Raw genomic sequence first — 25,090 nt, 5'->3', positions numbered from 1 at the left:
GATTGATAATAATGGTTATCAGACCTGCCTCCCTACCAGATCTTAAACAATACATCATCTAATGAACACCCCCCGGCTGTGCAGCAAGAAAGAGAAAAGAAAAGGATGAATTTAAAAAGCTATCGGGAGATGAGAGAAATGGAGGAACACGGTCTTTATCGCCAGAAAATCTCCCTCAGTAATCTGATCCCACCGAAGATGACGGAAATTGTCATTTGGGTTGCCACGGCAACGGGGGTTACTTACTTCAGATGAAGATGTGGAAGTATTACTTACAATTTACCTGCGAGCAAGTGTAATGATGGATGGAGCGGGGGAATGGTGGGGAGGGGAAGAAGGGGGGGTGCAGGGTGGTGTCAAGAGGTAGGAGTGGGGGAAAGGGGATTTATAATTTTAATGCAAACTTGTGCAAGAGAGAAGGAGGAGGGCGGGGTTCAAAGGGAGGTGCTCTCTGTATTGAACATTTTGTTTACCGTGCCTTAAAGCTAATGTCGGTGATTAATAGAAAGATGGAAGGGGGAGTTGAAGACTGGTTGAGTTACCCCCCCCCCCACCTCCCCTCCACCCTTACCCATATTACCAAGTGAGGATACAGGAGGGGTGAAAGGAGAAAACGGTAGCTTTTCAATGAAGTGGATGTGATTCGGGAGGGGCAAGGGGCTTGGTACGGTCAAGATATTGGTCTTTTTAAGAACAGAAAGATAAATTGAAAATGTATCTTTGTGCAGTGCAATGAAGCAATATATTTTCAATAAAACAAAATAGGCCTATTAATGGAATTTGTGAAAGGAAGAAGTGGGTTAGTATGTGCACAGAGTGGGAGGGGTCTTGAGGCACTATCTCTGTCTCTATCTCTCTCTCTTGCAAAATGTAATCATCATATCCTAGCCAGACAATATTCATGAATTTCCACGAATTGTGTTTTTCTAATGGATCCGTGATATGCATGGAGGCCATCTCTAATTGCAGGGTCTGTCTTGCTGGTAACCTCTTTATCTGTGGCATCTTCGGGCCCGTGTTATGATAACGAGCGGAATCTCCGATCAGATTTTGAGAGGGTTCTGAAGATGGTAGTAACGATAAAGAGGATGATGATGATGGCAATGATCATGGTGGTGTCAGTGATGGTGGTGGTGATGATGATGATGATTGTGATGATGATGCTGCTTGTAGTATGGGTATTTTGCTCATATCTCATTGATGAAGAATATACATGTATTCACATCTACATCTTGTTGATCCACAAATTGTTGAGTGATTTATTTCAATGACTGTTTCATCTGTGCCATACATTGATAGATAGAGGGCAGCAGACAAGTGCATTCGGGTAGGACAGGGCACACACAAACACTCACACTAACTAATTCAGACTTCCATTCACTCAGAAGTGTTTAACCTGCGTTACCTGCGCCTTTCTATCTCAGAGATACCATTATACCAGGGAAGTGTTATGTAGACACTTTCCTGATTATACCGAATATATGAAAAGCGCATTGACCTTTGACCTTGAAAAAAAGCACTTTCCCCAACCCGTATTCCTCCTAACATTTTTTGGGGTAAATGTTGACGCCCATACCGTTGACGCCCATACCTACTCAAAATCAGTCAAAAAACCATTTCCAATAATTTTATTCCAGATTGGCTATTTTGGGGTCTAAGTTACGGATACTATAATCACAGCTCATCAACAAATTATAGGCAAATTACCCCTCTACAGGACAGGTTTCATTATCATCAGGCCTGAAATACAACTGAAAATGGGTGACAAAATGTGCAGTGTTTGGTTTTTTTTTATTATTTTTTTCTATAAATCTTTATGTTTAATTGATTTGATGATTACAAACAAACCATTGTACTTCTTTATATGACAAAATACATCTCTCTTCCCCCAAAATAGTTTTAATGGCATATTGGTTATTTCTGTTGTTCTGCCTTTTCTGCTCTGATCAGCCTACCATTCAAAGCTGGGATAGTTATCTAGGTTATCTCAACAAATTTGTTTCAATTCCTTGAAATTTAAAACTAAAACAAATCTTATGAACTAAACAGAATATTTCACTTTTATTTCTTGTTTTGTATTTGTGTTTTTTTTTTTGGGGGGGGTGTGAGTGTAGCTTTTCCATCACACCAACAATACCTTTGTAAACAACATTAATAAATCAAGGGGAAATGTACCCTTTAGGGATTGTAATTAAGCTTGAATAATTCAATATGTTCCTTAGGGGCTGATTTATTCTGATTTTCTCCTGAAGCTTCAAAACAAGTATTAAAAATGTAGAGCTTTGAGCAACCACCTCGTACCAATGGGTTTGGAATCACTTAACACCCTTTTAGTTCATTTTTTGCCAGGCTGTTTTATTTTTTTTCAAAATTTTAATATAGAATAGACCTATATATTGCCTCTTACTGTTAAACCATTAATTACATTGTAGTTTGTCGACACCCTGCTGGGTTTTTTTACTGTCAATCTAGGCCTGTACTTTGTTTCAATTATTAAAAAAAAAGATGGCATCTCCATTAACCTGATTATGTCACGCGGGCCTTCTCAAACAGTGCTTAATCAGAAAACACCCAAACTATCGTTTTGGGATTAATTAATGGACCAAAATGAAAACAAAAACAAATTCAAAATCAACTTTCCCTTTCGATACAAGCATCGGTCCAATCACAGGAATGAACAAGACAGAGGTCGTTCACTGCCGAAGCAACCTTGGTCGGGTATTTTTGAACGGAACTTTTCATTTCCCGTTATCTTTCAATCAAGCGGATAGTCATTGGTTTAATATCACCATAGCGGCAGGGAAAAGGGTGAATGAAACTGGAATGCAAACTCATCAATTTAAATCAAGGGAACCTTTATTTTTTAAAAGGAGACAATGGCAGTGGTAATGAGAGGAATAATCAAGGATAAATCCCATAAGTAATGGGGATTTTTTTATCTTTCTCATAGAACAATATAATTTATCGAATGTTTTTGATCTTTTACATGCAATACAATAATTTTTTTGTATTACTTGACATTGTCGGAGTATTTCTATTTCATATTTAATTTCGAACAGTACAATATGGATTATCTTTCTTCACTGTACAACGCTGCATACAGGCATTATTGCTATCAAAAGATTGCTGTACTTCTATGTTTTTTTGCTGAATTTTCAATGGGTATTTTCAAATATACTGTAGCCTATAAACACACTAATATGCTTTTTCAGACTACAAAATTTTCCTTAACCCCTGGAAATAGGTGGAGCTATGGGGGGGGGAGGTCTTAGAACCACCAATTCTGCGGCATTAAGATTTTCCCACTTTGATTTCAGACTATGTTTTTACCCAAGTAGGGTTGCATGGCGAATAGGATTCTGGCCCTTGCTTAACGCAGGGTAAACCAGCTTATTTTGATGCTTGCCGGGCAATCGCAATACTACAAGCTGTAGTCTGAAACCAAACTTTGCTCTGGAAAGGAGGAACTAAAAACGTTAACCAATCACAGCTAAGTCAAAATGTCACGTTACACATGCGCCGTGTAGCAAAATCATCTATGTTAATGAACTGTGTGGTAGTCCTAGGTTGAGGTTAAGCAAGCAGCGTGGGGTTAAGGTATAATGTCGCACCCCCCCACAAAAATATGGGGTAAAGATTGCCCGGATATAAGAAAAAAGTCTGAAAAGCATATAGTGCTTGTGAGATATTGATATTATAGATTTAAATATCCTAAACAAAAAAACATCAATAACACTTAAAATTAAAGCAAAGGCCTACATGTAGTAAGTATGGAATCATGTTTGTTGTTATAACAGGCAATGAATTGATCATGGGGGGGGGGGAGAATCAGTATACCTTGCCAGACCTCTGTATAAATCATCAGGAATTTGTATAGGGTGCCGATGACGTTGAGATTCTCCAAGGTGTCAATTTTGTAATACATGTTTTCTACTCAACCCTAGTCAGTAATGATCATCAGCAAGTTAGAAGAAAAAGAAGTGTCCCCTTGGAACGAGGCTAATGTGAATGTGACACCTTGACTGTCAGTCCGATTTGTGGAGCGAGAGGAAATGAAAGCCTAGAATCCTCCTTTCTTCATACTTGGGCAGCATCACTTGGCGTCACTTTGCGCAGGAAGGCTTTGTACACAAGGTCTTGTTTGCTTGGACACTCGTTTGCCCCCTTTGCATATCCAGTCCTTGGTTATTGAGCCCTCGGATTTAGGGCATATAAAGGGTGTAGGTGCCGTTTCCGTGCTTCGGCAATGGGGTTTTCAGTTTTTGTGCCATGAAGACTGTGATCTTGATGTATAGGGTTGTCATATTTTACATTGTTTTATTGATTTGTATTTATTGTTTCAGAATTCATAAATACTGAAACTGGATGATGAGCATAATGATTACCTTACCAGAGAAGCCAAGTGGTACATTGATTTTCATAAGTACTGAAAAATGAGGCAATGCGGATGGTTTCATGTAAATTACTTATTTCTGTAAGCTGTACATGTTTTCCTATGGTATTTCTTTTAAAAAAACTGATTGCCTCACCAAATAGTGATTTTCAACTTTTTATAATACTGATTTGTTTTTGTTTGGGTTAGCAGCTCTGCCTCACTCCTAAACTCCCGTACACTTAAAGGGAACCCCTCCTTCATGTCAAGTTCTGAAGAAAAAAAGAACTGTGACAAACAGAATGATAATTTAATTAAAAAATACAACACTATTTTCTAAAGGCATTTTACAGAAATTTACCCTGTCCAATAGACATGATCAGATATGTTGTTTTATACTTGTATCTGTGAAAGAGGTATGTATTCATCATGAACTGAAAGATATAATGACTTTTCATTGAATTTATGATTCTAAAGCACTATGTGATTGATGTCACCAAATGCATTCAAATTATATTGTGTAACAATTTGATTCATCATTTATACACTGCTCAAATGTCTAGATGGCACACTGCGGAACCCAGAGTGCACAGGTATAGAATCGCCAGGTTAGGCTGAATAGGATGGGGTTTCTTCGATATCTCTTTTCCTCATGACGTATTACGTTAAGCATCTTCTCATCATCCATTTCTAAGACTTCAGACGATTTTTATAGGATTAAACACTTCTTAAGTTTTCTTCCTCTACTAGATCACATTAATTACCTGTTGATGATGTTATTAGGATGTGTGCATTCTGCTTCCATTCATTGTTTACGTCCCTTCTGCTGGGTTTGACGTAGGTCTGCCTGCATCAGCCTACGGCTTCTCCTTATGTTTCTAATAGTTTTCTAGAGATAATTCAATCTGTTATTGTCCCATATAAGCTATAATCTGGGCAGGGACTGCAGCCTTTGTTTTTGCCTTTATGAGTCTGATCCTATGACACGAAACGTCAGCAGTACGTCTGACTGATGCGGGTAACCACCTACACAATCCGACCTTGTGTGAGTTCTGGTTTCCTTTCTATCGACCAGGGTTTGTTGCGGGTTTTCACAAAACCTATAAGGCCTTTTCATACGTGAATGTGATTAGCGATTGTGATTCTAATCTGTTCTAGTTTGGTTTCACACGTGCTTAATTTTCGTCATTAGCCTTATTTTTCACTGGAATCATCATTCTAGTTACAATTTTTTTTTTACTTTTTTGTGCTCGCCACAAAATAATGTCACTTTTGGGGACGCAGATATCCTGATTACATTGTACAAAAAAAATATTTCCAAGGTTTGTTTGCTGAATGTTGCTGCAACATTTCTGATGAAGCCCGCCCCCAATACCACCTCCACCCCTTTCCACGCAGTACTTGCATCAAATTTAATGACAAAAGAAAAAAATTAGTGGAATTGACGTCAACCGAGTCGATAATGAAGCCTCTCATGCATTGTGTTTTTTGTAAACAGGTTTGTTTCTCTAGTTTGTATAAATATTCAAGTACATACTAATGATGTCAGCAAAATCACTGATAAATAGATGACGAATTCTGTTGAAAGCATTGCTCGGCTGAAGCAGATCAGTAAAAGGATTTACTGAATGAGATTCACTGGTAGGACACCAAGACGTGATATTGCTATTTTTTGTTGGAAAAGAAACGTCTCTCAGGGTAGGTTTGACTCGATGGATATTGTGTGAATCATGTTAAAGAAGAATGAAACATTTGGAACAAGATAGCTTGTGTGAAAACAGAAAAAAATCAAAAGAAAAATATCAATGAAAGTTTGAGAAAAATCAGACAAATAATGAGAAAGTTATGAGCATTTGAATATTGCGATCTCTAATGCTGTGGAGATCCTCAAATTGACAATGCGACAAAGTTGTGTTGTCACTTGTGAACAACTCTCCCCATTACTTTAGTATATATTTCACTTAAATTGCCTCTTTTATCACATCTTTCAGTAGATCATGTGTTCCTTCTAGAGGAGGGCATGTAATACAGAGTTTTAAAGAATACATCATGGATAAAGATTTTGTATCACTATAAGTATTCCAGGAGTGGTGAAATTCTGAAGATGCTACCAGTTCGTGAAGATGGCCATTAGTTGATGTCTCACTGTGCTCACGACGAATGGAGAGGGGGGGGGTGTCGTTTAAGAGGTAAAAAGAGTGAAAGAGATGAAGGTGTTTTCTTCATCGTTGGAAAAGAGATAGGTTCTGGTGGTGTAAAGTTGCAAATCTCTTTCTCCTTGTCTGTGTAACATGAGTTTGGAGGAGAATGATGTGCAAGAAGTTGGGAGAATTTGTTTGCGCTGTATTCAGAATGCTATAATTTATGGTATTGATATTCAGTTTTCGCACCAGAACCAGTAGCGATAACTGACGTACATGCAAAGATCATTTCAGCTTCACTTGAGATGACTTTAAATATTTGAAAATCCCAATAAACTAGGATCTTGTATTATCAATTTTAAATCTTTGCTGATTAATGGCTTAATAAACTTATAGTCTGTTGGTTTCATTATGTTAAGATTATATATATATATTGTAATTTAAACTCTACTTGTTTATTTAATGTTTTTTATCTGAATTTCTGCATAGTTACAAGAGCAAACCTATTGCAAACATGATGCCCATAATGCTTACATGTCTTGATAGTGTGGTGTTGTGTTGTTGTTTCTGTATTGGGGTTCTTTTTGGTATTCTAATGAAAACGTACAACATTAATGGCTTCGTAATATAATGATGTAGGCCTCGTTGATGTTAAGTTGTATAACCTATGCCAGAGTGAAAAAGCTAGAATACCACCAATTGTATGTTACAATGTGTGTCTTCTCTTTGAAGACCAGAACGTAAAAGGGGTTTTCCAATCTGCAAAGACATTTTCCATGAATTTTATTTGATACATAACCAGTTTTCTTGTCTGTTTTCCCCGCCCAGGCCCAGATGAGATCTCACCTAGAACGTCACCTGCCAGTACAACACGTAGCTCCGCCTCCACCCCGTCCAAGTACCACCTAGGACCTTCGCCCCTCGTGGTCCCTACCTCAAGCCCTCCAGTGGTTACCATTGCCCCCACCCACACCACCAGTTCTGCCCTGGATTCCAGAAGGGTAAGTCTTTCGCTGTCATTGTCTTACATTTTAGGTCTTTCTCCCCCACCCCCTCAGAAAACAGCAAAAATCTCTATAGAAGATAAAGTTGTGCAGCTTAATCCTTCACTTTCAACTTATACAGGCCATCATTGGTACTGTCGTGGTCTAGTAGTTCTGACTCTCCTTTCAAACAGGGTCGTGGGTTCCAATCCTAGCCATGGCATGTTTTCCTTCAGCAAGAAATGTATCCACACTGTGCTGCACTCGACCCAGGTGAGGTGAATGGGTACCCGGCAGGATTAATTCCTTGCATGCACTGAGCGCCGGTGATGGTAGCTCGAGCTAAAGCCGAGGTAATGATAGCAGCGTTTTGTATCCTCTGGCAAAAAGCGCTTTATAAATCCAGCTATTATTATTATTATCGCTATTTAAGAGAGTAATGTTTTTGTAGTGCTGTGGCTGTGTATTTTACTTCTGTAGAGCAAGAAATTTATCTCGTTTGATCTGTCTACAGTGGCCGAATTTTCTAAATCCTGTCAGTGGTCTTTCTAGAAAGGTTTGGCAGTGCATGCTGTGAACAAGGAAATACACTCGTGAATCAATGTCAAAATGAGTTGAAGAGTAAAGAGATAAGACCTGAATTGAAAAGGATGTGCTTTTTAAAAAGATTTAAAGAATGGGCAATTCTAATTTCTCTGCTACCAAGGACAGAATATTCTTTCTTCCTTTCAAGGGTTGTGTAATTGCCATAGTGATACAAATTACAATAAACAGCAATGTTAAGTATTATCAGGGCACCGTCCTACAAAGAGTTATGATTGATCTGACCATCTTAAACTATATGGAAATCCAACAATGTCAAAAAATTTTCCTCAGGAAATTTGCATTATGTGCTTTGTAAACACAGTATAGTATAGTATTTATTTTTCCGATCCAGAATACATTTTAAAAAAGACAAATACATAAGAGTGAGAGAAACAACAAAATGGAATCGGCTGGATAACCCATATTCAGCTGTGACAGGCACGACACTGCTGGTCTTCCATGGGGTCCAGAAAAGAAGCTAATTAGAACTGTTATATTTACAAGCAAACAATAAAAAATAAATAGAAAGATATGAGTGTACACGAGTAATCTATACAATCTTAACGATAAAAGACATGATCATAACTATGCTAGCAATATAATGATAAAAAAAGTATTGTTAAAATTGTTAATAACATGCGATTACACATAATTAATATAAATAAACAAACAAACAAAATCAGATGAGAAAGGAAGCACACTGAATATTTCAGAAAACGATGAATGTGTGATTATGCATTACATCTAGAAAATATTTTGAACAAACATTCATTTTTGATGTTGATGTTGCTGGCTTTCCATAGTTGTGGCTGATCAGATCAATCATAACTCTAAGTTGTAAGATGGGGGCCCGGAATAAATGTACACCACCACCCCTCCCAAGTTTAACTGATAACTTTCCCTGAAACAAAGCTTTATGGAAAGACAAGATTTGCTTGAAGGCTCGGGAAGATACATGTAGACCCACTTTTCACGCATTCACTGTTGATTGCCCACAGTTATTACACGAATAATTAGCCAAAGTCTTTAGTCCTGCCCTAATAGTTGACTAACAGACCTTAGCTAGGCGCCTGCAGGAATATCTGCTCTCCTCTTTGCACATTACTAATTCATGTTCTATACAATGTACTAAAAAAGATGGGGGAGAAATAGAGTTACATTACAAAATAGAAGATGGTGTGTACAGTGTTGGTGATTTTACCCCCCCCCCCCTCTTTTTATTCACCAAAATAATCCTTGAAAGTAAAAAAGTGGTTGGACCATTGAAATAGAAGTTAAGGCTAGTGGCATGTCCCCCCAAATCAGATAACTAACTTTGGTTGAAAAAATTATCTTGTCATTAACTGATCTATTATTAAAAGGAAGCTATTTTCAAACAATTGAGATAAAATGTAAAATACCTCCCAAGCAGTGAAGCACACCTTTGCCTCCTACCGCCTTTGCCGGAGGAGTTGTAAAAATTAGAAATAAATTCCTCTGATATTCGCCATTGCCGGAGGAGTTGTAAAAATTAGAAATAAATCCCTCTGATATTCCAAGTCGTGTGGAAACTTGCCGCGGTATTTGTTCGAGTGCCTTGGAGACTTGACAGTCGCAGGAGCAACGAATGCCCATGTAGCGTTTACTAAGATACTATTTGCTTCATGGCTGAGCTGTCGGGTTTGAGTAAATCAATACTGCCAGCTTACTGAAACCCCTCTCCATATCTTTAGCTACCACAAATAAATGCAAGCCTCATCAAACTCACGTACATCGGAACACAAGGAAAACTTGTCAGACGGATAGCGATGCACTCTCTCTGCACTTTATCAAGGTGCGTTTTCATTGGTCGTTTGGTGAAACAAATGGCAACTTTCACTTGCAGCTGTTAAAAGCTACCGAAATCTGTGCGTCTGATTGGCTCAGAACAAATTAGTCAATGAATATCTCTGACTAGGTGCTTGATAAAACACTCTCCAAATTGCTTCAGCTCAAGAGTGAAACCTGAAAAGCTCTATTCTATGAAAATGAGTGTTAGAAACCCCTTCCTCATCGTCCCTAGTGGGCTGAATATGCAAAGAAAAAGAAAGAAAGACTTGACTATAGGTAGAGCACATACCGTTGAGATGTTTTGTTTTGAACAGCATACAATTCTATGAATTCAACTGGGTCCAAATCCAGGGGTGTCTTCACCTGTCAATCATAAAACAAATTCATCTAGTCAGTAGCCAAAACCGGCCGCCTCATTGCATCTTCATTGCAATCCAGGGTTAATTCTGAATGGTTTAGTTTCCATAGCGATTAAGGAGTGTAGTGGTTTCACGGTACACCATGTATTTATTTTGTGGGCACACAGTATGTTGGTCCTGATGAGGACCACCCGAACTCACTTTTACCTCAACTCGTAGCAATTAGTCTCATCGAAAATTACACCAATTCTCTATTTACCATTTTCGTGGCCAGAGTCCTCTGCACAAACAAAGATGAAGTTTGGGAGGAGAGGTAAAAAGCAAGCAAATACTGTTACAATGAGTTTCGCCGACTCCTCCTCGCGTGGACCTGTCCTATCGTTGGCTCGGCCATGCCAATTTTATGAGATGTTCGCTCTCTCAGGATACAGGCAATTGTATTGACATGACACAATTTTCACATTTATTCAACACAGATGTCAAAGTGGAAGTAGTCATCTCCCAATATCACCAAGTCATGGATGTCATTATTTCTTGGTTGTGCGTGTTCTTTATCTCTATACTAAATTAATCGTCAAAGAAATGACAATTCTAAGAAGGAATCTCTCCAATCGATCAGTCATTATGTGTCTTAAATATAATTTTCATCTCTCAGCAGATAATTATATTTTCATGTGCAATATGTGGTTATATATTGAGCTAATTATTTTGTTATATGATTAAAATATGATTTTCATTTCTTCAGAGATTGTTTAATGTTATGTAGAGGTTTCCAAATGTGTATGAATTAAATTTATAGTCTACATTTATCTATCCAGTTACACATATCGACAAAGCAAACGTTTCTTCTAAAATGCACACACTATATTGGTAATAATCACCTCTTCATCATTGTAGAAAGATGAAATCATGGATAATTGGATCTTTTCTACTTATATCACAATTTATAGATGTGAATCTACTAAATTTATCAAATGTATTCATAGTAATAATTGAAAAGAGTGAAGTTATGGTTCAAGCATGTGGAAAAGGATTTTACAGAACGAAAATGTCAATTATGTTTCTTCCGGGTATCTTGTCATATGGAACTGCCCAACTGATTTTCCATTGTCTGAAGCAGTGATAAATGTAGGCTACTGTATGACAAAGAAGATTAAAAGATGAGATTATAGTAATGACTTGGCCTTCTTGGTTCTAGGTGCGTGAATTATGAATTAGAAGACCTATAAAACAAACCTTACATCAAACACGTACACCCTCTTTGTACTGCTGATCAAAACAGTTATGACCTGTTTGTCAAGACAGTTGTCAACAACTTCATTGCATATATCATTAATAAAATATGATCATAGGCCATTTCTTTTGTGAGTGGGAAAAAATTAGGTTTAAGGATATCATTAAACTTTTGAAAGATCAGTTCTCGTGTCTGTGTGATGAACATATATTAGTTCACAATACAACTAAAAGAAAGGTTAATCAAAACAGGGTATTAGAATTAAAACTGGGACTGGATGAGAAATATTCTAGTGATGTGCATCCAGCACCCAGGCAGTAAATTCTAGTTATTTACTTCAAATCTAGCAAACGTGTGGACCTAACAATAGTATGTTTTAAACATTGAATGATTGATGATTATTTCACCTGTTTGATACATAACACCTTGAAACATTCCCTTATCAGGATTCAAGATTGAAACCAGTATTGGTTTTGAATTCTTTGTCTTTGCGTGGATGTAAATGAATTCAGCCCTTGTGGCTGCAAAAAAATCAGATATTGAAAAATAAATAAATCAAAATGACAAAAATGAATGGAAACAATTTTTTAAGGAGCTCATAGTAATACAGCCTGATTAGACACAATACCTTAAATGGGACAACCAGTGTGCACAAAAATACGGACTGTGAAATGGTGTCGCGCCTAACCCTTTTGGGTCTTCGACTGTTGTTTGTATGAAATTTTTCCCGTTTGTTTTGATAATGTGATAAATGCGATGTATGAAGATGTTTCAAATTTCTATCTTGTAGTAAAAAGAATAAAAGTATGATCATAACTCACTCAGGCAACATAACTAATCCCCTGAGGCACAGCTTTAGTAAAATTCATCTATCTATGTTATTTTATTTTATAGGAGCTTGAAAGAAGAAGCCAGAGCAACTCTGTAGATCGTAGCCTCGGTCGTTCGCTGTCAGGAGAGGGTGCGTCTTCTATCTGGAGAGGAAAAGAAAGCCCCAGTCTAGGTCTAGGTCCAAGGAGGTGAGAGATTGAAATTTTAATCATTTTCTTCATTGCCTAATGTGTTCTCAAAATGTATTTCCTAACTCTTGAAATATCAGGAAATTGCAGCTGTATTAGATTCATATGTGTAACATGCTGCTGATTGGCAGTTCGAGCACATTCATAGTTGATGTTATCTTTCTAAAACATCTTGGCTCCGCAATACAAGGTTTGCAATCAATCGCTAAATACCAGTGACCAATCAAGATCATTGTTGCATGCGCACCTTGTTTAAAATACTGACTGGGAACCAATAACTGGTTCTCTCATATTTGCAATTCATCGCAAACCTTTGTGTTGTGGAGCCCAGGTATTGTGATATTCCAAGATTACTGAATATTTCAGAATTTTGTTGAAATGTATTCAATATTAATTTGGGAAAGATTGATCTTATTTTGTCCATAAGAGATAAGAGGTGAGATCAATTTCAGTTCATTTGGATCAGTTATAATTCACCAAAAAAAGATCAAGGAGTAATGTGACTGTGTTTTACTTTTAGGACAGGGAATCAACACCAAAATGTCTTTGGGACAAAGGCCGAAACATGACAGATAAAATGAAAAATAATTATCAGGATAAATGTTTTGGTTTTGGTCTGTAGAAATTTGTTTAGAAAATAATCAAGCAGTGAATAAACTTGTGATTCTCTTCGGGATATCCTTGACAGACCTCTAGCCCAACTACCGAGCAAGTCGGAGGAGATGGCCGGGAGGGGTTTCCAGCCATACCGTGCCGGCGAAGACCCCATCCGACCCCCGACAGCCACGCCCCACCCTCTGGCATCCTACGATCCCGCTGCCATGGCTCAGATCTCCTCGTATCCATTCCATCCTGCGTTCCTGACACCAGCAAACCTTCAGTATCCAGCTTTCAGGTTTGTGAAAGACATTTTCTCTTGTCATTCATGATTTTTCTCTCTGTATCACTATCATCTACCTTCTCATTAATCGATGGACCGGTCGGTCAATGCAGATAGTGTATGTTGGTGTGGGCATGTGCTGAGGAGGGTTGGCTGGCATATTTTAAGGGCTTTGAGTTCAAGGTGGGTGCTTCAAGAAGAACAGGATGGCCAAAGAATACATGGAAGAAGGTTGTAGGGTTGGGTTGAGGGCGGAGAATGCAAAGGATAAGGGTGTTTGCCTTAAGTGTAAGATTTATCCAACCACCCCCTTTCAATGGGGTTAAGTATGGATTCAACACTTTGGACTACTGAATGACCAATTCTGAGTATTTAGATGACAAATACATGATATGCTTCTTCCCAACCAATTTCCCCAGCCCAGCGAACATCTGTCCCATTTTTCCTCCGATTGCCTTCACTTTACTTATGAAATAAACCGATGGTGAGGTGTTATCATTACAAGGTTTTTCAATGTGGCTGTTGTTAACATTCTTTGGAAATGTGTAGAAACCTCCGACGAGGGCAACTCCTGACCTGAAGATGATGCCTAATGAGAAAGGCTATCCTTCCATCACTTTGTTTCCACTCAGAGACCTCCCCACTCCACAAACCTCCATTGATGCTCTCAGAAATGTTTTTTACACTTACAAAATTTCCTTAACCCCGTACTATAGGTGGGGCTAAATTGCAATTTAGCCCCACTTATAGTACAGAGTTAAGCTTAGCTCACTTTCTTTTCACACAATGTTTTTGCAAAGTGGGCTAACCCCACTTATAGTACATGATTATTTGGCCCTGCATAATAGCAGGGTTAGCCTAACCAGGGTTAAGAGTGGCTGGTGTAAAAAGAAACCCGGCCAAGCCTATGATATTGCTTGATGTATGACCTTGAAGCAATGAAGCCATCGCTCTTGTCCGATCAGAGACAAGCACCCATGAATGGCTACCACTTGTCCAGGATTTCTGAATTGTGCGTGACAAAACCAAGCACTAAGCATTTCCTTAGCTGCGGTTAGGCAGAAAATTCAGCCTGTGTAAAAAGGATAAATAATAGTATAGGGTTGAGAAAACGTAGTGTAAAAAACCTATAAGAGTTCACTTGCCTGATTCGTGCAAGTGGAAAAGTACATGCTGACTGCGTCAAGGTAGAGACGTCATTCCTGAAGCTTACTGCCACTTGTATTTGTACGCAGCCGTGCTTTTCATGGGGTGTAATTGCCCATGTGGCATTTTAAGAATAATTCTGTACTTGGGTAGAGACCCTTGACAAAGAAGTATCTTGGGAAGGAGGAGGTTGGTGGATGGTGTAGGGGGAAGTATGGGGGAGGGTAGCTGAGGGGAGGGGGGAATGGCAGGATAGTGGAAGGTGGGGGAATACGGCGAGAGCTCTTTCATTAATTCCAGCTCGCCAGTCCCTGATCTGACTGATCGCTTTCGTTGATGCTGAGGATTGAGTGTAAGAAAAAAAAAGATGAAAATGGATATGAGCCAGAGAAAGAGAGAGAGAGAGAGAAGGGGCAGAGAGAGCAAGAATGAGGTGGAGATGTTAAGCATGGAAGAGAATGGGAGATTTAGGGCAGGGAGAGGAAGAGATAAAGAAGAAAGAATAAGAAAAGGGGAAGAAAGTGAGAGAGAGAGATTATTGTACGCAATAAAAATAAATGGTTAGATTTTGATGAGACAATGTTTTCTGTAATACAAATAAAGTTTGTAAATATAGTAGGCTGAGAAATATTGTAAAATAAAAAAAAAATAATAAGTGAAAATAAAAATTTAGATGATGTACTGGTTGTGTTGAGAGTTTGATGATTTTGGCCGGTATGTCTTGGCTAAGAAAAGGGCAATTCACATTGTAAAAATCAACTCTGATATCGTGGAATACTTTGTTTTAAAAATGAAATTGGAGTATCAACTAATGTAAAATTAATATATTATTTAGAATCAACATATCTTAGCTCGAATTGCTTTACAACAATCATCTTTAATCTCCCAATGATCAAACACTTGAAGACTGTTCGATTATATTTCTATTGTGTCTGTTATCATGCCAGCTGTCTGCTTACGCACGTGTATGTTACTTCGTCCTGATTTTGTATTATTTGCTTCGAGACCTTGAAAAGCGGGAGCTCTGAGAAGGAAATCCCCTAGGTCATTGAGGATAACAATGACGTATGAGGTACGCAAAGTGGATGATTGTCTTCCTATGGACAAGTCTGTAACCCTCTTCTTTTCTTTAGAAATAAGCAAGATGATAAAACCAAACAAGATATCCATCAAGTGACATATTGATGAACTGGTGATTGGAGAAGGCAAGTTATATCTATTAAGAAAAGCATTGATGAAGAAAGCCGGAGACCGGGGGATACTTTATGCTTCTAAACGCGAGAGCAGTCGGCCTGACATTTTGATGAACTGCTTGTTTGAGTGAGCAATGTGTCTTCTTGGTTTTTCGGTTTAACCAGGTATTGGGGAAGTAAATAGGGAAGCTTTAGATGCTCAAACACGGGCGGTTGTGATAAAGTGACATTTTGATGAACTGGGTGTTCAGGATGCGTTGCAGGGGGGAGGGGGCTTTGCAATGGCGAGCGGGTTCTCCAAAGAGAGAACAACATTAATGTTAAGAGGACAGATATGAGAGATGACTTGACGTTTTGTTGTGGTTGCTATTATTGCGCTATCCAGGAAGGAAGAACCCCTAATCTTGGTCCCTGATCAATGTCTGCTGTCCTCCCATCCCGCTGACTGAAAAATGACTTTCACCTTCCTCAAGTTTAAAAGAAGAAAATGAACAGCCCTTGTTACCCAGGTCTTGCCAAGTTAGATTAACCCTAAATGCGTCTTTTGTTTCTCTATGATAGACAGCGATGTTCTGAAAGGAAGCACGTTCACCTCGATCTGTTTACACATATTTGTTGATATCATAGAATAATGTGCATGGAAGAATGTGTCTGATTCATTTTAAATCAGTCACTGCCCAGCTCATCTCTCAACATAAATGCATAAGGAATGTATTTTTAAGAAAAGTACTTTTTTGTATTGTATCCAAGTTGACTGTGAAATCATTACTGCAAGCTTTTACAAGTTATATTTAAAGTTACCGGTAGTTAAAACAGGGGTTGTGACAACACCACCACCCTTATTTCTATTTTTCTATTAAATTCTCATCTATCTGATAAGTGAACTGTTTTTTAAATTAAAAATGGACTCCTTAAAAAATATTGAAGAATTATGGGGCTTATCAGTATGAATTATTTTTTAAAGGAAATATCAGACGAAATTTAAAACAGAATTGGAATCTTGATCTGTTTATTATCGTAAGGTTTATAGAAATACTTAGAGAAGTATAAATCGGCGGTATAAATCCATAATAAACCTTGCAAAGTTAACCTCATTAAAAGTGGTATCAAGGATCCAGGGAAGTGGATTGAATCAAAGTGATTACGATTGGGATGCTGTCAGAATGATTTGCTAGTTAGTGCTGAGATTGATGAAATAACTGCAACCCGCCATTCATAGGATGCGTTTAGACTTCAATTTTTTAAAGGCAAAGAAAAATGATTCGTTTTTAAACACAGAGTGAACGCGCTTCATGGAGTAATGTTTGTGCTGATTTTTTTTTCTCCCTGGCTTGAGCAAGTACTGGTTTCTGTAACACAAGAGGTTTGCCATTAATCACTAAATGGCCAGCCAAAATCACTGTGGCGTCCAATTTGATGAAAAACCTAGACCATGAACCAATCAGAATTAATATTTTACATCCTTGTCCAGTTGTGAAGAAACGTCCTAAATGCACGTGAATAAACTATACAAGAAAAAAAGAATCTTATGTAATTTTCTTTCTATTCTTTGATAACAAGCCAATTTTTATTTTGGCATTTTTGAGACCATAAATATGGGTATTGTATCTGTATGATGAAAAGGACAGAGAGTTGCATAATCACTCAGGCAACATGTGAACTCATTTTGATAGGGAAGGGGGAGTGTAAACGCTTCCACAGAATATCAAGATTGCTTTGGAAAACACATTAAATCTCCAATATTCCGAAGATTACAGCCTCGTCAAAGACAAGTAAGGGTCTGAGGGGAGTGCGATTATGACCAAGAACGACAGAAAAATCCTGCCATTTGAAGGGATAAACATCTGAGGGGGAGACCCAAACGGGGTTTCTTATCTTATACAGGTAATGAGATTTGAGAAGGAATAGATAGGGATTGATTTATTTAGCTAACGATGACTGCCGTCAAGGGAGAGCCCTGGCATTGCACACCGAGTAGGAATGATCCGAAGAGGAAATTAAAATCTATATTGAATGCTGTCTGCAAATTGCATAGAATTCTGAAAAGCCACTGCCCCCCCCCCCCCTCCTCGCGATGGTTTGTATTGGATAGGGACAAGGGCAGGGGTGTAGTGGGGTTACAAAAGGGAAGGGGGGGGTAAGGATCTATTATAATGAGCAATCATAATACATCACATCAGCTCTCACCGACTCTGCCAATCACATACCCATAATTCATCAGCTCAAAAGGAATTACGTTGAGGTGCTATTGGTAGCAAGTTTAGTAATACAGCCCTAATGTAATCAAGCCGTAAAGCTTGTAGCTAGTGTATGTGAATTTCATGTAATAAAAATATCTATGCATGGCATGATTAAACATTTGATGTTAACTGTTTATTGAAGATTGAAAATTACATCACAGCCTTCTGTCTGATATGATTTTCTTGATATATTTCATGATAGGGGGGGAGTGGGGATTGGATGCAAGCCTGGTAAAGCAAGTCCTTGAGATGTCGTTCGCTTGCAGATTGTACAGCTATTAATGAGTTAGCTCTGAGGCAAAGGAAGCTATTAATGTACCTGTGTTAAGCTCCATCATTATCATGTTGCAAGCAATCCTCCATCAAGCGTTTCCTGATCTGCACAGAGCTGTCTCCTCGTTTGCTCGTTGCGATGTGTTTTATTCATCACAATGAAATTCATTTGCCAAATGGGAAGCATTGTGCACTGGGGGGAAATTACCGTCGCATTTTAACGATGAAATAGATTGAACACGTTCTTGAGAGTGTTTATGGTCGTTTAAAACAATGCAAGATTTACTGATTAGGGAATTCTTTTCTGATGTCCATACTATAAAATACCCTGATGAGAATTTTTGAGGCGATGTTGTTTATTCATTGCATTTGTATGTTACACACAAATAACCCCTACCACCTGCAACCCCCCTTCCCCAACGATTAAACAACAAAATGCACGCACACATGTCTGTAAATCTCTGGCATTTTTGTTTAATTGCAAAAGCCCATTGAGAGATCAACCATCTAAAGTAATATTCATTCAAACAACATCATCAAGTACATACAATGACTATATACTTAGATAGAGCTTTCCACTTACCATCTGTATTCTCATTTCCTCATTGGCTTTGTAAAATAACCCCTTTCACTTTATTCTGTGGTGTCTTTGAATTTGAGCAAAGAGGTAGAAACTGAGAGTTGGTGGAAGGACTTGAAGCCTTTTTAGCCGAGTATCAATGGTACTTCTTTAAACACTTTCAGATGATTGTTCAAACATTACATTAATGCTTGGGAGTTGAGATTTTATTTCCTGTTCACAAATATTTTTTTTTTACATTTTTATTCCCACATTTTTTTTTAGTATGGATTTTTTTTGGGTTTTTTTTTTTTATAAATGGTGTTATTCAAAGGGAGGGGGATAACTTGATTCATGCCAGTGATAGGTGTCCTCCAATAAAGCCGATCTTCAGCATAAAACCCTCAGGATGAATGGAAGATCATTTAAAAATGGGAGCTTTCATAAATTTGATTCACTTCCCGGCCACCTTCATCTATACCATTTGCAATGGTTTGCCTGACTTTGCAGGCTCTGCACATTTGGATAAGCAGGTTACCCAGACAGGAGCAACATTCTTATCTTCCTATTAGAATGTTATAATTTTGCCATAAAAATTATTGGTTCTGATTTTGTGTGAATGAGCTATTATCCAATGAAGGCGTTGTTAGGATCCATGGATATATCAAGCCGTTCCTGGTTACTCCTTGGTTATATCAAAGACCTGAAGCGTAAAACACCATATGAAAGCTCTCTTGATGTATTCGCAGGCACTTGTCCTTGTATTAGATAGATGGACTAAGGACCTCTCAGTGTTGAACATCAAGGCATTTTGTTTCCGTTCCTTTGTGCTGCAGTCATGCGATATCTATTGCTCTTTAGGAGATAGAGAGGGTGAGAGATACCGCAGAGCTTCGAGATGCGAGCTGTGGTTGAGAAGTGATGGTGGAGTCTTGTCTTTAGGGACGGAATGGAGCAAGGGTGAACAATGGACATGCCACTGTGGAATATGATATAAAGGTAGATGGAGATGAATTGGGAGAGAGGCAGGAAGAGATATATGAAGAGTGATAGAAGGAAGGGGGGGGGGGTAATAGGTAATGATATCAGGAGGTGGAGGGAAAGAGGGATATGAAATATCAGGGAGGGAGAAATAAAGGGTGGATGGAGAGGGGGGAGAAACGAGAAAGGAAGAAGAAAAAAAAAGGAAACAGAGAAAAGCTAACAGGAAAGAAGAAAATAGACAAGAAAATAATAGAATTCTTTTTAGAGAAATTCGGAAGCTAGACTTTCTTGAGATAACAACAATGGATGTAAAATTGAATCACCATAATTTCAAAGAATGGTGATACTTGATGATTGGTGGATATGCATCGTATAATTTAGGGCTATTAAGTATCATTGTTATCAGTACTATGTAAAAGTGTTTAAAGGAGTGATTTTTATTTAAGAAAAATAGAAAGAAAGATGATAAGTATAGGAAAGTGAAAATGAAATGAGAATAATCAGAAAGGATGGAAAGATTCAAGGATTATAATCAGAGTAATCACTTAATCAGCATACAAAAGTGCATTAGTTGATAAAGCAAGCTCAGGAATATAGAAAGATGAATATACGATATATATATAAGAAAATAATCAGATACACCTATACAAAATGGTCAGAGGTAGTCATAGAGCAAGAGATAGTTAAACCAGTGAATAAAGCTCATTAAGGGAAATGATTAATCGCAATAATTAAAAGATATCCAAACCGAATCCCTGCGCATATGAGTAGCGCCCCCCAGTGATGGATGATGATTATGGCATTAAGTAGCACTCGCCGGGGCGTTTAACGACGTCATGAAAATTACATTATCTTGATGCACCCCCACGTACCAACCACCCGTCAGCCAAGCCACTGAGATGCATTAGCAAATGGACATTAGCACAGTCAGTGTGAGTGGTTAATGTGTTTGTGTGTATCACACATGTGGGATCATACGTGTGTGTGTGTGTGTCTAGGCTTTTGTCACTACTTGGTGGTTTCCTTTGCCTAAACACTCTGCTTACCTATTTACCAAGGCGATATCTAATTTCTGTCCTTCAATACCATATTAATTATGTTATCTTCAGAATGATTACAATTAGTAGCTAAATATTTATTTAATACATGTTGTTCCCTTTATTTCCATGCCTGATCAATTACAGTCCAGGTAAAAGTATATTCACACTTTCCACAATGGATTTTTTTGAAAATATATTCTTTAAATATTTACTTATATTGACTTATACAAGTGATTAAAGATAAGATTTTATTACAGATATTTTTTTCTGTGGGTAGATGTTCAATATTGGCTTCAATCAGTTTATCATTTTCAATGAATTGCATTTTAGTCTGTAATTGGTCAGATTAAGAAACTAATGGGAATGTTAAAAAATTCCTTTAAATGCTCATCATATAGCCTTGTTTTAATTCTCATGTTCTATGCAGACTGGTTTGTTTGATATCTGCTGTTATAGGTGGATTGATAATCATGGTTTCAGTGCTTGAGCAATTGAAAGTCCAAAGGGATTAATTTATCGTTTTGAATATCAATTGTATTCATTCTCATGTCCAATTGTAGAAATAGCTTGTAATTTATTTTGATATTGCCATCACATTAGTGAGCCACACACACACACAAGTGGTGTCTATTTCTGTATGCAGACTATCATTATCGCCTCCGCTAAAGAGTGTGCCCTTCTCCAGAGCGCGGATTAGAGGTAGAGAGAGGGGGAGAGAGAGAAGGGAGAGTGGGTATCATCATTATGATGATGCATAAAGAGACACAGACACGCTACATACACACCCTATTAACTCGCACAAGAAGTCACGGCAGAGGAGAGTGACGGGAAGAAAGGGACCAACAGCAAAAAAAAAATATGGGAAACCGCAATCGGATCGTCTGTCGGCCATGTTTTCCATCTTCATGAATATTCGATGGACAAATCGTCGGGTTGCCGTGCGGCAGCGGCATCTGCCATTAACAATGTTTGCGCTATTGATTGAAAGCGATCCTCTTCAGCAGTGCGGAAAGAATAACCAATGATTTAAACAGCTGGACACTGAGGGCTTGCTCCATCGCTGTGGCAGGAGGAAAGGTGGATTCATGGTGAAGATATTGAAATCAATAGGTTTCAATTACATAAACTATGCATATACCACAAAGTCACTAATCTATCTTTCATCTGATCATATGGAGGTGGAATAATAAACACCTCTTTTCATTTTTATCAGACAATCAAGCTATTTAGGACTACTGCATGAGTAATTCCCTGGAACGACTTGACTGATCTGAGTTGATTTATTCAAGTGATAAAGTAACTGAACTAATTAGCTATGATAATAGTGTGAAGTGATGGAATTTGTCTTGGATAATTTCAATGAAACTAGGCTATAGTTGGATTAATATTTAAGTCTATTTATTGTATTAATAATTTAGTTTGTAATAAGTGAACAATAATGTTTTTTTTGCATTTTTTTGCAGGGTTTATTCTTCTTTCATATATTTCTAAGGATCATGGGTGTTTATTTTGTATATTATCGCATATATTTTCATCAGAGTTCCATAATATTGGTGGAAGAAAGACATGAATTGTAGGACAGTACGAGCCATTACTATCTTCATTTATAAATTGTGGGAGACTTAAATAGAAATGTAGTTTTCCATCCATGGGCAGATTTCATCTTCTATGGAGTGAAAATGTTAATAGATCACTTTAAACCTTAGGTTTTAAAGATAGAAAGCATTTTCCTATTTAATGAATAAGGAATGACTTGCAACATGACAATGTTGAGGTATGAAAATGAAGAAGTCGGACAGTCGAATAGAATGTATAGGGTAATAGGGTCTCACAGTATTTCATCTTGATCGCGTTGGGTCTGGATTGTGGGGAGAGAGCCATCTTATGAGACGGGACAGATTGACATTTTCCGCACTGATCTGTTAAAAGAGATTGTTCTCATCTCTCATGGGCTCAAGAACATATATAGATTTCATTAAGGGCTCGGAGAAGGGAATATTATATATCTTAGCCGTGTCGCCACTGCACTTTACCAGTGCTCCGCAAAGTGGCCGAGCAAATGGGATACTTTATTGTCAAATTCATTTCAGATGGAGGACATCTTTTATGTCTGTCTGGACTTTGGGATGGGGAAGGAAGGAGTACCCTTGGGTCGATTTTAAACCTCCCTGCTTTTGAACTGGTGCTATATGATAATTGTAATGAGTGATTATTATGAAGTTTTTATCCATTATAAATTCTATTAATTTTTCCACAAATTTTCAGTGCACACTCTATTCTAGTACCAGTAAATAATAAAATTGGACAATGCATGCCCCTGTTTTATGAAATTCCCCTCTTGTGCACTACAGGACAGCTAATTTTGATATTACAAATTTGTAATATTTCTCTTATTCTCACAATATTTTTTATATTTAATTACAAGCAATGTTAGATCTTAGATTTTATAAATTTACAATGTTTCATTTCCTGCCCATCACTCCTGATCCCACTTATATCACTTGTGATTGAGTTATCACTTTGTCTCTCTAAGATCATCTATCTCTTCATTTCCCTCTCCCCCTCCCTTCCTTCCTTATCCTCGATATACTCCCTGTCTCCCCCCCCCCCCCCGTTCACTCCCTCTGTCTCCCCTTTTCTCTTTCCACCTACCCCTCTCCCCCTATACTCTCCTCAACCCCCATCTCCATGTCACTTGTGATTGAGTTATCAGTTTGTCTCTCTTAAGATTATTATCTATCTCTTCATATCCCTCTCCCCCCTTCTTATCCTTGATATCCTCCCCATCTCCCCCCCCCCTACTCCCTCTGTCTCCCCCCCCCCCCACTCTCTCCCCTGCTCTCTTTCCACCTACCCCTCCCCCTCCCCCTACGCCCTCCTCCGCCCCCGTCTCCATCCCACCCACACACCCTCATCCCTTCACCTTCGTTGGTTCACCATCCTCATCATAGCCCGTGCATTGGTTATGAGCAATTACGCCTGTAATTTGAACACGCCTGGATTTGACGTCAAGGCATTTCCTTGATAGCGCTGCGTTTCGCCAGGTTGTTAGTGCGCCTGATAGCTTTGGGGGTAAATAATGGCGGTGGTGTTCGTATCAAATCATCAATTTCTTTGAATGATGAGCTAGTCCAATCTAGTGTGATGTGTATTATGCTCGATTACTCTCTGTTGCCTTATATATATTAACAACATATGATATATGTCTGTAAAGTGTAATATATATTCTCTATACTCACACCCACTCTTGTTAAGTGCAAGTATCACATATGAATTTAAAAAAACTCAAAGCATGACTACATATAATTCATCTTTTTTAACACTACATAACGAAAACAATTTCAATACTACCTACCTGACTATGTAATAAATTATAAATATTTCTTTCAAAAAGTGGGAATTGAGCTACACATGCTGGAATGAGTACTTTTTAATTAAATTTTCAGTTAGAATTTGTATATGTCAGTATGAATTTTTAGAGGGAAAAATGTTGTGCTGTATTGGAAATGACATTCAGTCCTTCATTAAGCACTGTGTAGATAGGTGTACACATCATCCAAATATAATATGACAATGCAACACATTAATAATTCAGAGGGCACTTCAGACAATCACCTGTATTTTCAGCAAGAAATGATGAAGAAAAATAATGGCAAACTTTGTATGATGGATATAAAAATTAGTTTGGATTTGACATTGTAATGATGTGAGGAAAATGCAATTAGTTAAGTGGACATGAGATACAGCAAACAACTCGACGTCCTTGAGCATTTTGTTATTATAAGAGAGTAGTATTAAATCATGAAATGGCATTGTCGTCGTGAGACAAAGGGAACGTAGACCATGTCTATTTTAATTTCATTTTTTCAGAAATGAGTTGCACCTCAATTGATTAGAGTAAAAAAAATGATATAGCCGCTTCACTGTTTTCAGCTCTTTATTGGCCCTCATGAACGAGATGCTAAGTAATTATTATTTATATTCCTGACAGCAATGTGTGATTATTTCATTATTGCATACGTGTGCGTGTCCTTCATATTAATAGCAAGGTGAAGAAGAATTTCCTCACCATTTATTACTAAGAAAAATAATGAATACATCTTTCGTGTCATTCCCATTACATTGTGATTTGTCAGATTTCTTGAGAATTTTTTATTTCATTTACAATATCTTTTACCACTGATTAAATCTTGTCAGCAGGAGTTACCATGTACTTTAATAACTTGTGATTACTGAATATATTTTAAAACTGTAATTTTTTCTGTATTTTAGT

The 25,090-nt window shown here is 37.9% G+C and overlaps 1 pseudogene; it reads left to right on the top strand.

Moving 5' to 3' along the window:
• The window catches only part of LOC121407681, a 40,447-nt pseudogene that overhangs the window by 2,422 nt on the left and 12,935 nt on the right, over positions 1–25,090 (top strand).

Source organism: Lytechinus variegatus, chromosome 2 (genome assembly GCF_018143015.1).
Source record: "Lytechinus variegatus isolate NC3 chromosome 2, Lvar_3.0, whole genome shotgun sequence".
Taxonomy (NCBI): domain Eukaryota; kingdom Metazoa; phylum Echinodermata; class Echinoidea; order Temnopleuroida; family Toxopneustidae; genus Lytechinus; species Lytechinus variegatus.
Note: the sequence above shows the minus strand (reverse complement) of the source record. Positions and strands in the feature narration are given on the sequence as shown.